Source organism: Hippopotamus amphibius, chromosome 8 (assembly GCF_030028045.1).
Source record: "Hippopotamus amphibius kiboko isolate mHipAmp2 chromosome 8, mHipAmp2.hap2, whole genome shotgun sequence".
NCBI lineage: Eukaryota > Metazoa > Chordata > Mammalia > Artiodactyla > Hippopotamidae > Hippopotamus > Hippopotamus amphibius.
Genome location: NC_080193.1, coordinates 103,240,242 through 103,256,830, shown reverse-complemented (window position 1 = coordinate 103,256,830; position 16,589 = coordinate 103,240,242). Strand labels below are relative to the sequence as shown.

At 38.2% G+C, this 16,589-nt stretch overlaps 1 protein-coding gene across 2 annotated transcripts in view; it reads right to left on the bottom strand.

Annotated features, from left to right (window-relative positions):
- TRAK2 (trafficking kinesin protein 2) overlaps positions 1–16,575 on the bottom strand; it is a 66,583-nt gene extending 50,008 nt beyond the window's left edge. Inside the window, exon 1 of one of the 2 annotated variants that reach the window (XM_057746400.1) lies at positions 16,387–16,575. The gene's annotated coding sequence lies outside the window, so the exon portion shown is untranslated. Of the gene's footprint in view, positions 1–16,261 lie in introns of both variants that reach the window. The other variant, XM_057746399.1, reaches the window with a different exon arrangement.
- Between the last annotated feature and the right edge of the window lie 14 nt (positions 16,576–16,589).

Genomic DNA, 16,589 nt, shown 5'->3' with positions numbered 1-16,589 from the left:
CCGTGTCCCCTGCATTGGCAGGTGGATTCTTAACCACTGTGCCACCTAGGAAGTCCCTATTCATCCACTTTAAAACTCAAGAATCTAAACTTTTTTTGTAAAAAGCCAGGTAATAAATATTTTAGGCTTTGCAGCCATGTAAGCCTTCTGTCATCTATTATTTTTGTTGTTGTTATTGTTTTTTAACCCTTTAAAAATGGGAAAAAAAGCATTCTTAGGCTTATAGAACTGGCTGGATTTGGCCCACAGGTTATACTTTGCTGACCTCTGGTCTATATCCTAAATCACAGTATTTTTGCACCACAGAATAAACCAATGACACAAAACTCTTAAAGAAAATGCAACAAGTAAGTGAATAAGTATAATAGTATCAACACCATATTTTCAAAATTCTACTTCTAGACAGGAATTCTAACTTTTTGCTTGATTTCCCAGTGACAGTGAGTATCAAAAAAGATGGTAGATACAAATCCTAAAAACAGCATTGGCTACTATTTATACATCTCTAGTTTTATCCCTTTTTCCCATCACTCATTGTTTTTCACATTTGTTTCTATAAAAGATCATGATTGGCTAGAAATATGAAAACCATGGCAAATTATTATTTGGCAGTCAAAAATAATTTAGTGACATAATATGGAGTTTAGTCAAAGAAAATGGGATAGAGCTCAGAATTACTGTATGCAAACCTCAAAAGGGTAGACTCTCACTCACATTCACAAAATAGTCTTGACTTAGTTCTCTAAGAGAAAGAGCAACTTGACACTTAAACTCTATCTGAAATCCTGTATCCTTTTAAGAGAGCACTATCTTCCCTGAACCACCTAGCGAAAGAGCTACTCCATGTTATATAGTATAATCAGTTCTAACTTTGCAAAAGCGTTTTCAATATAGGGTTTTTTAATAACTTCTTTAAAAGAATGGGGACTGAGTTTAGTATGAATTACTGAAATTTTTGAAAGTTTGATAAATGGAGAAAATAAGTTACTAGAAGGGTTATTATTATCAAATTACACCTAACAAGGCATACATTTCATCATTTTAACATACAAGAGCAGAGCTCCTCTTAGGAAAGAAATGATTTTTGTTCGGGAAAATACATGGAAAAGGCACTTATGGTGGCGATAAGGCCTTGCTGCATCAAAGGAAGGGCAAGATGCTCTGCATAAGCCTAGGGAGACAACTGCTCGTCCTGCCCCTGGAGAGGGAGAGAGGAGGGAAGGGAAAGAAATCCCATCCAGATGGCGGTAACTCAGAGGCCACAGAACACTAGGAATTTGCAGAAATCTTAGGGAGGGTTTTGGCTTCTCCAAAACATGAAAATTGAAGGTTCAAGCCAACTGTTTAGTTCTTAAAGGGTCTGTCTGGACACTCAGATGACATTTGGGTATAGACATATTAAAATATTCATTCACAAGAGCAGTTGCTGTCAGCAATTTATATTCTAGGATATTAATAAAGTCATCATAGCTATTATATATATTTTTCCAGGTCCATCCATGTTGTTTTATTTTATTTTATTTTTTCTTTAAGAACTTTGATTGAGATACAACTGACATACAGTAAACTGCATAAATTTAAAGTGTACAATTTGATTTTTTTTCTTATTAGTAATGTATATATGGCAATCCCAATCTCCCAATTCACCCCCCCCCAACCCCCACTGCTTTCCCCATTTGGTGTCCATATGTTTGTTCTCTACATCTGTGTCTCTGCTTCTGCCTTGCAAACCAGTTGATTTGTACCATTTTTCTATATTCCACATACATGTGTTAATATATGATATGTTTTTCTCTTTCTGACTCATTTCACTCTGTAATAGCTATTATATTTTAAATCTTTTTTTTAAACATAGAAAATTATGTCCTTTTGACTAAAGTAATGGTTAAAAAAAGAAAAAAAAAACAATTATAGGTCTTCAAAAATGGATAATGCAAAGTAAATGGTATTATAGAGTTTGTGGATTTCCTGTTCTCTTCACCAAAAATGGGAGAAACACCTCGAGCAGAGGCATTTTGATTCTGTGGGTAATAAAATATGTACTATACTTCTAGAACCAAATAAACTCTTCCCCAACAAATCAGAAAGCATTTTCTTTCAACGTTGACTGGTAAAATTTAGGCAGTAGATTAAATCAAAAGACACCATCACCTGAAAACCTACAAACACTTCATAGAAGGTTAAGAAATAAACTGAACACATATAATCATGCTGGCAGACTTAAGAATATTTCTGTTTAATCTGCTCTTCCAGACTTATCTTCAAATCAAATAGCCAAGAAGACGCCCTGAAACAGCACTTTCCACAGAGCAGTAAGGTAAATTCAAATTTTAAAAATAGAAATTCAAGAAGTTCAAAATCTGCATCCTCATTTCTTTCTTTTTTTTTTTTTTAATTGGAGTATAGTTGATTTACAGTGTTGTGTTAGTTTCAGGGATACAGCAAAGTGAATTTGTTATACATATACATATACCCACTCTTTTTTAGATTCTTTTGTGTCCTTATTTCTGTCTCCTCTATCAATCAAACACAAACTTGCTTTTTGTGGCTTAAGATGATCCTAAATCCTTCAGTTATTTTAAACTTAAAATACTCAAAGCCTTAAGAAGTAAAAGTTTCCAAAAGCTGTCACAAGAAAAACTGTAGGCAAGATAGCTCTTTAGATCAATGAAGTAATCAGTGGCACCAGGATGTGCAATCTTATATGACCAGGAACAGGGTGTGACTTAAAATGGGGGTGAGTACTGTCAGGATAGAATATTTACTATAAACACATACAATTCTAGAATGATTCTAGAATTCTGCATATGTAAGACATATAACCATTTTAGTAATATAATCCTACTGGGCAAGAGACATTCAAATTATGTTATGGTTTAGACATAAGACTCATTGTTTTCCAAATCAGTTGTCACAGTCAACTCCAGGAATTCAAGATAAGGTTACCTTTCGAGGGAGAATTGACATGTAGTGGATGATTTTGGTTTGCCAATGAAATTCAGGAACCAAAAAAGAACAAATACATTTTTTTGAGGTTTGACTATTGGCTATCTGCAACACAGACCATTAGATTCTGAGCTTGATGGGTATAGCAACTAGGCAGCTGAGGAAATTTAGGAACTCTCTTCCTCCACCTGTCCTTAATAGCTAGTATCCCAGGTTTTTCAGGATTTTATCATGAAAAAAAACCCTCCTCTCCTTTCTCTTCTCAGGAATCTCATCTACTTCAAAGGCCTTAACTTTTAATTATATAATAATTGGTCCTCAAGGCTCTATCTTCAGCCCAAATTGGCATTCCTTGGCTTTAAACTGGAACTCTCAATATCAACTCCATAAATTCACCACATTCTAAACCAAACTCCTTATCCTTCTCCTATGAAATCTGTTTCTTCCTGCTTTACGAAGTAGTTAATATTGTCAACTCACCTGATCGGCAGAGCCAAAAATTTGAGTCATCTTTCTTCTCCTCAATCCCTACTTTCCATATGGTCACCAGTTCCTCTCAACTTATTCTCCAACCCTATTGCTTTGGCCTATTTCAAGCCCCTCTCTCTTTCCCTGGCTACTGCAATAGCTTCCCATCTGGCCCTCCAGCCTCGGCTCTACTCTGAGCTAGTGTGGTTCTTGGAATGCATACTGGTACTCAGCCCACCCCTCTCCATTCCCTTAGCATACTGTTCCTTCTGTTTCAAATGTCCTCCACCTCCAAATGCACACACATGAAAAAAACAAACAACTTCTGCTAACTTGGTTTCTCATTCACATTTTCCTATAAGGGAAAAATATACTAACTATGGGAACTAAAACATGCAGTTCACTATTGTATATTAAGAGCTTATCTGGGCTTATTTATGATTCTTTAGTGAGTTTGCTTAGTGTGTCTTTTCCTCCAGGCCTGATCAGCTCTGAGCACACTGAGAAAACTTCAGTTTCTGGACCTGAATAACTGAAGTAGAGATACCACTACCCTGTGAGACTTTTCCTGAGCAGAAACTAGCTCTTTTGACACAAAGCAAAAACCCAAACATCTGTTAAATTCATGACTTTACTGTAGAATACACATGAAACTAGCCCTATAGAAATCTTTTAAAATTGGCTTATAATGGTAAACAATTGATAATAGATACAAGAGCTTTCTGTGTTTCAAGAGAAAAATAATAAACATATTCTCAGTTCTGTTCTAAATGCAGTCTTTCCTAATAATGATAGCTAGCACTGATGGAGCACTTACTATATGCTAGGCATTGAGTGAAATGCTTTATGCACATGATCCACTTTAATCCTCACAACAAACCCACAACTGTGGATGTTACTATTTTTACCTTTTTATAGATAAGGAAACTGAAGCTTAGAGGCTTACTTGCCTGAGCTAGTAAAAGCCAAGAATCAAACCCGAGACTGCGTTTTTCTAAAGCTGGGGCCTCTGACCTCTGAGCTCTACTGGCAAGAGACTGGGAGTGGGGGACAGCCAGTAATGCGTAGCTTGAAAAAGCCTCAGAGATAATTCTAATACAATCCCATCTCACTTTGTAAAAAACACATATTGATTATTGAATAAAGGAAGGAGAAAGCAAGTAAGCCCCCAATTTGTTCTTAAGTGGTTTACATTTGCTTTTATAAATGAGTCATCTGATCCCAAAGTTGGCTGTATTTACAATAAAGCAGAATGACCTGTGTTTTTATGTCTATCATGATTTTCTTTAATAAGTCAACTCCAAATCTGAGATTGATTTGCCTTTAAATGGGCTATGCTATAGTATCAAGAAAGCAGTACAAATGTATTATCATAAATTGGGAACAATTCTGTTACTTGTTCTGAGCTGCTAAAAATAATAAGTAGACTATGGATCAAAATAAATCCTTATTCCAAAAAATTAAGTACACCTATGTCTTAATATCTTGCAAATGCCAGGCATTCAATAAACATCTGTTAAATGAATGAATCAAGAAACACTGGTAGTAAGATGTTTTCCCCCTAAAGTTAAGACATGGTAATGAGAAAGGACCAACAGACTGCAGTGGGAAGGGGAAAAATGTCCTCAGAATAGAATAAAAAGAAGTTGACGACTCAGGAGCATGACTCTGACTAGCAATTACTGTATTATGGTGACTGGTGATATGCTCCAGGATTATAAGCTCTTTTTTTTTCTTTTAAATTTTATTTATTTATTTATTATTTTTTGGGGGGGTACACCAAGTTCAATCATCTGTTTTTATACACATATCCCCGTATTCCCTCCTTCCCTCGACTCCCCCCCCACCCTCCCCCGAGCCCCCCCATCCTCCCCCTCCCAGTCCTCTAAGGCATCTTCCATCCTCGAGTTGAACTCCCTTTGTTATACAACAACTTCCCACTGACTATCTGTTTTACAGTTGGTACTATATATATGTCTGTGCTACTCTCTCCCTTCATCTCATCTTCCCCTTCACCCCCCCGTCCCCTCCCAAACCTCGAGTTCTCCAGTCCATTCTCTGCATCTGTGTCCTTATTCTTGTCACTGAGTTTATCAGTACCATTTTTAGATTCCGTATTATAAGCTTTTAAAGAGTTCTTTCTCCCTACACTAAATGGTCTCAAATTGCTAATTTTTTGGAGATTTTAAGTCCACTTTGAATTTTTTCTCCCTCACTGTGAGGCTATCAACCTTTGTTGTCAGTGTGCCTCTCCCTTTCCTAACCTGTTGTTTGCCAAGAAACCAGATAACCAGGTTATCAGAGAACCCAGAAGGTGTCTGCTTGAGACTGAACGCTAGGACCTATTTGTTAACCCTTGGCTAGTTGCTCAAGTACCTCTTTCATCCCTCCAGCACGAGGGGTTTAGCCGGCTTGCTTCTCTTCCTTTGGCACTGTTGCCAAGTACTTTTCTCACCTGGTGTTCTTTTCTCTAGGCTGGCTATGAATAGGCTCTGTCCTTTCTTTACTGTCTCCTAAGAAAATTACAGGTTCTTGTCTCTTTTGTGAGAATTATACTGTTAATCGCTATAGAGAAATACAGTGGAAACATGGAGAAAATGGTTTAGGAAATCTTAAAACTCTTTTTATTGTGATTTTGCTCCTTAATCAGTTTTTATTGACTCCCCTACTTGGATGCTTTTGGAAGACTACATGCTCAATTTTTTCCTCACTACACTATGAGCTCCTTGAATGAAGATATCTTATTTTTGTATGCCCCAAACCTTAAAGCAACTGATACACGGTAGGCTCACAATACATGCCCAACTATAAGCTTAAGGATTAAAGATGTCAACACACTGAATTACAGAAGTAACTGAATGAACAAAATTGATTATTAATACATTTCAGTCCAACATCAACTAAATGAATTGCCTTGAAAAACAAAATCAAACTAAGACTTAATATTTGAAAGAAAACACTGTATTTGCTTTATGAAAAACTCTGTATAAGAGTTTGCTGGCAAAAGGGTGATTTATCATTGTTATAGCAATAACACAGTACCCACTTTTCTTGTAATAATTAAAAAAAATGAGTTGTCAGTACTGTCAGAAAGCTAAACCTGAACCTTTGTCTCACTGCTTAGTTTTATCATGTTTTCCACAAAGAGCATATGCAACTGTTTATGAACACATTTAAAATAAGCCCCATATCAAATAAGAAATGGACAGATATCTTCTTTAAAAAAGTCACAATTACTAATATGTCTCATTTGTAATCTTTCAATCTTGTGACTAAAAATAAAACAAAGTCACACTCAGCAGGTTAGCCTAGTACTAGCTTTTCGCTAGAGGAGAATGGTTGAAATGAAAAAAAAAATTAGGTTGTTAAATTATGTGCTTTAAGAACAGCAGTGCTACCTCAGAGACACTGTACTTGGTTTCCAGTCTCTTCCTTTCTTCCTTCAGACAGAGAGTGCGCTTTCTTACCAACAAGCTTCCCTTTGTTTTGATTTATACCACTGGTCTGAATAACCCCAAAGCACCACACAACATGCTTATGACTGTAAGCAATGATGAGCTGAAAGCAGAGTTTTGGCACCTGGACCCCAAACATGTACTTACTTTACACAAGTGATGAATTTTTGAGAAATCCATTTTCTAAGTTGACATTATTTTATTTTATTTTGTAAAATATTTATTTTATTTACTTATTTATTTACTTATTTGGCTGCACCAGGTCTTACTTGCAGCACGTGGGATCTCTAGTTGCTGCATGCAAACTCTTAGTTGCGGCCTATGGGCTCTAGTTCCCTGACCAGGGATGGAACCCGGGCCCCCTGCACTGGGAGCACGGAGTCAGCCACTGGACCACCACGGAAGTCCCTGACAAAATTTTAAATATAAAGAAGCAGTTAAGTTCTCCTGAAAAGGTCACAAAACCATGTGGAGAGGGGCTACTGCAAATTCTTCACCCATGGGCATCACACCATAGACATGCCCTCTGTTAGCCTCTTAAATGCCCTTCTTTTCTGAGACAATTCCATGCGACATCTTTCTCACTCATCTCTGAACCCCTGCCTGTTCTCCGTCTCTCTCTCTCTCATTCCTCCCACCAATAAACCCACATAATCTATAGCTAGCTTCTCTCCAAACTCTGAGAATTAAGTACAAACATAATCCCAATCACACATTTGCACACATGTTGATGGCAGTGTAAATGAGCAGTCCTCTAAGAAGAACTGAGCGGTTGAAAGACAGAAGGGGAAAAGAAACTTATTTTTTATTATTTCCTTCCAATTTTTCTACCATGTATATATGTCTACCCAGTTAAAAATAATGAAATGTATGTTACTTAAAAGTCTCATGCCTTCTTTAAACTTTGCTCTACTGGTTATCCCTATACTCCACTAGCTTCACCCTCTTCCTTGGTGTATTATCATGCCCAAAGTCTTCTATTTTATTAAAAACAGATAAAATAAAAATTTAAAAATCCCCCTTCCCCAAGATTCTGGGTTCCCCTCTAGCTGCTGCCTCCAGTCCTCAGCCAAGCTTCTTCACAGCGTATTTACTCTCATGCTCTTCTCCTCACCTCTCACTCATACCTCAACCTCTCTGCAATCTGATTTTTTCCTGAAACCACTTTCCCTTCAGTTACCAATAGTCGCTGCTAACCAATCCAATCATGCCTTCTTAGTTGTTATCTTAGGTCATCTCTGGTTCAATATTACTGACCACTTCCTACTTCAGCTTTCCTCCTGTGGCTCTCCTGGAGCCTACATCTTACAATGAATGCTCTTTCTTAAATCCCTCCACTGGATCACCCAGTTCCCTCCCCCTTATCCTTAAATGTTGGTGTTTCCCAGAGTTCCAGTTGTGTCCATGTTCTATTTTTCATGTATCTTTGTGCAAACCCATCAGGACCACAGACTAAACCACCTCTTTAGTGTTAATAACTTCCAATCAGGCTCTCCAGACCAGACGTATTCCTGAGCTCCATTCAAATTTCTCACAGGCTGATTATGATCCTCTGAACTGATCCACTGAACAGTAGATGCCTCCTTTCTCTCACCTTGCCACATTCAATCCATTATCAAATCCCATATAGTGTAATACCATTACATATCTCAATGTACTCACTTCTCTCCATCCCCTCTTCCACCATACTAATTCAAGGCATCATCATCTCTTAGAATATGAAAAACCTAACTGACTCCATGCTTATTCTCCTCTCTGTTCTCCATGAGGCAACAAGAATAAAGTTTTTAAAACTAAACTCCTTTAAAAAAAAATTCAAGGGTGTTCATAATATACAGAATAAAATTCATGCTTCAAATCAATCTTCAAGGTTCAGCCCCGCCTGGCCCCTGACTACTTCTCCTCCCTCATCTTGCACCACTTTCCTCCTTGCTCATACTCAGCCACAGGCCTTCTGTCATTTCTTTCCACTTCCTCATCATACTCTCCTATTCTGGGCCTTTGCAACTGTTCACTGAACCCAGAATACTCTTCCCTCTTGTTCCTCATAAGGTAACTATTTCTCACCCTTCAGGTCTCAGCTGAAAAGTCATCTTCTGGGAGAAGTTACCAACCCACCTGATCTGAAGTAGCCTCCCTTGCCACCTTTATTTTCTAACTCAGCATCTAATGTTTCTTTCACAACATACATTACAATTTACTTCCTAGAAGTCCTCTTCCAGATAGGAAGGGGGAAGGTGCTATCTTCTCCCTTTCCTCCTCATTGCTGATCAGAATGGAAATATAATGGCAGGAGCTCAAGCAACTCAATCAATATTCGTTGTTGAAATGAACTATTAACTGAACTGGTGGGTAAATTCTTTCATCATTAACATGCATAACTATCAACTCCATTGTTATACAACACAGTGTAACACTCTTAAATTACATCCTATTTTATTTGAACTATTCCTTCCTTCTTCATGACCTGTCAGAAAGCTTTCTTAAGAGAAAGAACTCACAGTTTGGCAAACTGAAAGAGATATATGGATAAGCTTCAAAGACCTCAGTGATCTTTACAACATGAATTAGTTCCACTTCCACACCACTGGTAGACTTTGTATGCTCATTTTCTAGCATGAATAAACCATAATACAGGGTGTAGCTAATCAGAATGTCCCCAAGGTTATGTAAGTCAGTAGTAAAGCTAGCAACAAAGTTAGAACATTACACATTAAGAAGCCAGTTATAAAAGAAATTTCAGTGACATGATTTCAATTAACAACTGGTCTAGCTGCTTATTGGACAGCTTTCAATGAATGCCTCTTGAGTTAGACTAAAGGTACTGAAAAGAAATAAAAAGTAGTATACAACAGTCTCTGTCTCAAGGGAAGATAAAGGTCTAAGAAACGTAAAATCTAATGGGGAGAGTTCTAATGATCTCCATGATCTAGATTAGATTCAAGATCTAATGATTTAAGAATATAGGATAACACCATCAGATAAGAAGTAAGTATTTAATGGGTATTAGAACAGAGTTGTTCTATAGTTAGTCAGTGGGGAAAGAGTTCTTTTCTAGCTGAAGTGGTCTGGCTTCACACAGGAGTAAAATTTAATACAGGGCTGCTCAAGGAATATAGGGTTCCTCAAGGATGGAAAGATTTTAATAATGAGAATGGGGGTATCCAATAGGTAAAGGACAAAGAAAGAAAAAGAGGCTCCAAAGCAAACAGCTGACAGCCAGTTTGGCAGCAGTATAGAGACCAACTTAAGTGGGAATGATTATGGGAAGGGACTTCAAGCTTTAAATTTGACTACTTTGGACTAGGAAGTCTGAACTTGATCCTACAGGAAACAAGTTCCTTCCTTTCTTTCTTTTTTTGATTAAAAGTTTTTTTTCCTATCACGAAACAATATTGTTTGGTCAGGTGGGCACATCTGGGTTCTAATTCTTTTTTTCAAAATTTATTTGTTATTGAAGTATAGTTGAATTACAATATTAATTACTGCTGTACAGCAAAGTGACTCAGTTATACATATATATGTATATACATTCTTTTTGATATTCTTTTTGATATATGTATATATACACACACATTCTTCTTGATATTCTTTTGCATTATGGTTTCTCACAGGATGTTGAATATAGTTCCCTCTACTACACAGTAGGAGCTTGTTTATCCATTCTATACATACCAATTTGCACCTGCTAATCTCAAACTCTCAATCCAACCCTCTCCCACTCCCTTCCCCGTTGGCAACCACTGGTCTATTCTCTATGTCCCTGATTCTGTTCCATAGATGGGTGCCGTTGTGTTATATTTCAGATTCCACATATAAATGACATTATATAGAAGTATTTGTCTTTCTTTTTCTGACTTACTTCACTTAGTATGATAGTCTCTAGCTGCATCCATGTTGCTGCAAATGGCATTATTTATAACGGCTTTTTACAGCTGAGTAGTATTCCATTGTATATATGTACCACATCTTCTTTATCTATTCATTTGTCGATGGACATTTAGGTTGTTTCCACGTCTTTACTATATGCCCAGGAGTGGGATTGCTGGATCATATGGTAATTCTATATTTATTTATTTATTTTTCCTATATATATTTTTTAACTTTTAATTTTATATTGGAGTATAGTTGATTAACAGTGTTGTGATAATTTCAGGTGTACAGCAAAGTGATTCAGTCATGCATATACATGTATCTGTTCCTTTTCAAATTCTTTTCCCATTTAGGTTGTTACCTAATATTAAGCAGAGTTCCCTCTGCTATACAGTAAGTCCTTGCTGGTTATCCATTTTAAATATAGCAGTCTGTACATGTCAATCCCAAACTCCCTAACTATCCCTCACCCCACCCTTTCTCCCTGGTAACCATAAATTCGTTCTCTAAGTCTGCAAGTCTGTTTCTGTTTTGCATCATTAGATTAGATTAATGATACATTAATCTAATTGTGTATCATTAGATTTCAATTACACATATAAGCGATGCATTCCTCTTTGTCTGACTTATTTCACTCAGTATGACATCTCTAGGTCCATCCATGTTGCTGCAAATGGCATTATTTCATTCTTTTTAATGGCTGAGTAATATTCCATTGCATATGTGTACCACATCTTCTTTATCCATTCTTCTCCCTCTGGGCATTTAGGTTGCTTCCATGTTGTGGCTATTGTAAACAGTGTTGCAGTGAACGTTAGGTGTGTGTATCCTTTCCGACCATGTTTTTCTCCAGATATATGCCCATGAGTGGGACTGCTGGATCATATGATAATTCTATATTTCGTTTTCTGAGGAACCTCCATACTGTTTTCTACAGTGGCTGCACCAACTTACATTCCCACCAACAGTGTAGGAGGGGGAACAAGTTTCTAAGTGGCAAGTGACATTTGAAAATTAAATTTGGAGTCAGAATACAGGATAAATTTCAGAAATGGGGAGATTAGAGACAAAAATAATTAAGTTTTATCACATTATGCCTGGATTATTGTAATAAAGGCATACACTAGGTGAATAAAAACAGTAAGAGGGATGTGTGGGATTTGTAAGACAGTAAAATAGGACTTAACTGCTAAGTTGGGACTAGATAAACTTTGTTCATCCTCTCCTAAAAGGTAATTACTTCCAGCACACACCTCAAACATTTGGCTTAAAAACCTCACAATTTTCCTTGCCCCTCACTCCCTAAGAGTTCTCTTTCTTAGACATTTGCTGTCCCCCACCTCCCATTCACCAAACTGGCTTCTCCAACCACATAATATATTCCAGCCCACACAAAGGACTGTATTTTACTAGTTCCCCAGACATACTAGGAAATTCCCAAACCAATACCTTTGTTCATGCTATGTCTTCTCTAATGTCCTCTCCCCGTTCTACATACTCAACATCCAGACATTCTTCATACCCCAGTTCAATGCCACTTTTCCCACCAAGCTCTCCCAGAAGCCCCAACTTAAAGTAAGCATTGCCTCCCAATACTCTCCATTTTTCTCTAAAACACTTTTTCCAAAAACTTTACAATTGTTCCTTATCTCCCCTGATAAGCTGTATACTCCCTATGGCAAACATACCCAATTTATTTCTGTATTCCTGCCTCCTTCTATCAAAGGTAGTTGAAGAGCATGATAAATAATATATGGCAACAGCATAGCATAATGGCTAAGAGCACAGACTCTGAAGACAGACTGTTTGGTTTGAATCTTTTTTTTTTTTTTTTATAGGTTGAGCAATCTCAACTCTTTTTTTTTTTTTTTTTATAGTTGTGGCACATGGGCTTAATTGCTCCATGGCATGTGGAATCTTCCCAAGGCAGGGCTCGAACCCGTGTCCCCTGCATTGGCAGGCGGATTCTTTTACCACTGCGCCACCTAGGAAGTCCTGGTTTGAATCTTAATACTGCCATTTATAAGCTATGTGACCATGGATGGGAAAACTATTTACTCTCTCTGTGCTTCAATATATTTATGTATAAAATGGAGATAATAAGAGTAGATATTTCATAAAGTTGTCAGAGGACTTGGCTTAGACAGTATAAGCACCATAAAAGTGTCTATTAAATACAGTGGGAAAATACTGAATATTCTGTGATAGGTGAGTAAAGTTTTATTTATTTATGAATAACAAAGTGTCAAAAGCAAAGCCAGTTTCCAGGTACAAAATAGGTATATACAAATTCTTCCTAAATCTTCTTATGTATGCCCTAAGGGTTAGCTGTGCTCTTTAAAATCTTCCTTACGTTAACAATGGTTCTGTTTTAGTTTGACATTTCAATATTCTGAGAAAATATTTAATTCAGCTTCCTGTGACAATAAGACACCTAACTGCCTCCAGTCTTACCTCCTTTAATCCATCCTCCCATGGCTCACAGAGTATCCTTCTAAAATGCAGACCTAATGTTTTCCCACTGTTACAAACCCCCTCCATTCCATCCCCCTTAAGATAAAGTTTAAAATCCTTAGAGTCTCATACAAATCTATCCAAATACAGCCCCTGCCTGGCCTCTGGCTTTGTCTCTCAACACTTTCTACCATGAAACCTAAACCTGGCCACACCTCAAAGGCTTTTTTTACGTCATTCCTTTTGCTAGAACATCTCTCCATTAGTTTGCTAGGGCCACCATAACAAAATACCACAGGCTGTGTGGCTTAAACAACAGAAGTTTATTTTCTCACAGTTCTCGAGGCTAGACGTCCAAGATCAAAGTGTCAGCAAGACTGGTTTCTCCTGAGGCTTTGCAGATGGCTGCCTTCTGGATGTGTCCTCACATGGTTTTTTTCCCTACGTGCACACGTTCTTAGTGTCTCTTTTTGTGTCCAAAGTTCCTCTTCTTATAAGGATACCAGTCAGACTGAATTATAACATATGCTAAAGGTCTCATTTTAGCTTAATTACCTCCCTAAAGATCCTATCTCCAAATATAGTCACATTCTAAGGTTATGGGAGCTAGGGCTTCACTTTACAAATTTTGGAGAAACACAGTTCAGCCCACAACAACCCCTTTTCCCTTTCTTTGGCCAGGCTAATTCCTATTTGCTTTTCCAAGACTGGCCCAAGCTTTCCCATCCAGGCAGATTTCACTACCCTGTCTCTGTGTTCCCATAGTACTTCTGTATGCTGCTATCTGTTTGCAGCTATCCCATTAACACACTATCCCAACTGTCTCTTTCCTTCTTCAGAATGTATTCCTTAAGAGCAGAGACTAAATCTCTAGTACTTACCACAGTGTCTGTCCCACTGAAGGTATTTACTAAAGATTTGATTATTTAGGGAAAGTAGAAGAAAGAACATGGACTTTGAAGAAAGGCAAGCACGAGTTCAAATCCTGGCTGCACCATTTACTTATCTTGTGACTTTCAACAAGTCACTAAATGCTGACCTTCCATTCTACATAAGGTAGTTATAAAGATAAATGACTTAATTATAATAAAAGCATCCAGTTGTAGCGTTGGCACATAGTAGGTGCTCAATAAATGTCAGAGTACAGATCCTGGGATTGCCTGGGTTTGACACCCAATTCGACCACTTAGTAGCTGAATGACCTTGGGTATGTTAACTTATCCTCTGCTTCCGATGCTTATCTATAAAAACATTTCACACTGTTACTATGAGGATAAGTTAATATAGGTAAAACATTTAGATGGATATCTAACACTTAGTAAGTACTATACACGTGTTTCCTATTATATGGTCACTGCAGAAGATCTGAACAAATATGACTGGAAATCATGAATAATTAGGTTCCTTCAATTATGAAGTTATTTTAAATGTGAATATTACTTTAATGTCTCAGACTTCTTACCAACTAAACAGGACAGTAACTAAAGAGGCTCAAAAGCTGGTACGTATGATATAAACAAAGATCAAAATAAATAGGAAATAATATATCATCATCTGCCTCATTCCTTATATTGGTGTTTAAACATATTTTGGGTATTGAAGGAAAAATCTTAAACAAGGTTTTCTACTCTTTGTGACTACAGATGTTAACCATTTGCAGTAGAGAGTAACACCCCTTGACCCATATTTTCAATTTCAGAACCACTAAACCTTTGAACTGGAAAGACCTTTGAGATGAAAGGCCAATCCTATGAGGGCTTACATAAGTAAACAGGTAGATTTGTAATGGGCTTTTAGGGTCTTAATGAGCAGCTCTGTGGAGGGTGGGAATTGCAAGCAGAGAGAACAACTGTTTCAAATGTACTAAAGCAGGGTTCATGACTTATTCTAGATGTCCAAGGTATGTAGTAGGAACCAGTATCAGGAAATAACGCTGGAAAATTCTTTTTATTCATCCAACCTTTAAGGTCAGTAATTTCTGAAGTAGGTACAAGTTACCTGACCTGTAACTTTGAAGTAAGGCAGATCTAGGTATGAATCTCCACTGGTTACATAAGCAAAGTTTTTGAGCCTCAGATTATGCAACAGGGTTAGTATAGTGATTAAGTGGTTGAATGTACACAGAGCTCATAACTGAGATGCCTGGCTGATTGAGAGTATGCAAATGTTTGTCTTTCTAAACCCATCATCATATGAATAAAAATCTGTAAAATAATGAAACTGTCTTTCAGATGGTATGTGTTTGCTGAACGTCTGAGACTTGTTGAACATTACTCAAAAGCTGGAATAACTGCTGAGGTGATCAAATGTCTTCATCCCTGTCCTTTCTCCCCACCAAATGTCCTTCACAATTTCTTCCAAAGTGTCACCGCACCACCATTAACATGTTATTTGGAGATCACTGTAGCTTCCAATTCTATAGCAAAGATTTGAAGGTCAGGGGAAAAAATCATTGAAGTAGATAAAACAAAACTGTTAGAGTCCATTTCATTTTATTCCTATGGTATATTCTAGCTTGACGAATTTCCAGTGAAAAGTTCGTTTCCGACGCAGAAACTGCAGGTTTAAATAAAAGGTCTGTGGGCAAGCAACTGAGTTCACCACTATTATAACGACCCAGAGATCTTTTAAGTGTTTAGGACATTATATTTACTCTGGTACTAAAAGGACACCAGCCAATATCTATTATTTACGCTTGAAACTAAAAGCAACCGTCTTTCTTTTAAAAGACGTGTGGTGTCTGGCTCAAAATCAATCGCAAGAAAAGCCCAACTCAACATAGAAAGAGCTGTTTCCGATACCCTATCATCTCACTCACATCACAGATGGCGAGCAAGGCTTAAGGTTTAAAGTCCAGACACTAAAGCCGCTCATCGCTCAAGGATGGGGCACCAGGTGGCTGCTGTCCGGCAGAGGATGGGATGCTGCCAATCCTCAGAGGTGCAGTCGGGGTGAGCCCCGAGGCCAGAGCCCAAAGCCCATCACTTCACACCTACACTTGGGAAACCACCCGTTTCCCACCGCAGGGCGGGGACCCGGCGAGGACCCAGTTCTCCGCTACCCACCTTGGGCTCCCGCGTCCGCGCGGGACCTCCGAGGACCCGGAGGAGCGCCGGGTGGGGAGGCTTCTCCGCCTTCAAGGGAAGATGTCAAGGGCACGTTCGGATCGTGCGCGGGGAAGGTTACTCACAGGAATCGTCCGGCGTCCTTCGCACGCGCTCCCTCAGCGAGCAGCCTCTAACGCGGCGGCAGCCTGAAAGCAGCAGCCGAAGCGGCCGCCGCTGCCAGTAACCGCCCGGGCGTGGCAAAGACGGGCGGGCGACTTCACAACATCATCACTCGGCGACTTCGGTTTTGTAGCGACGCCTGATCAATGACAGCCCCCACACAATT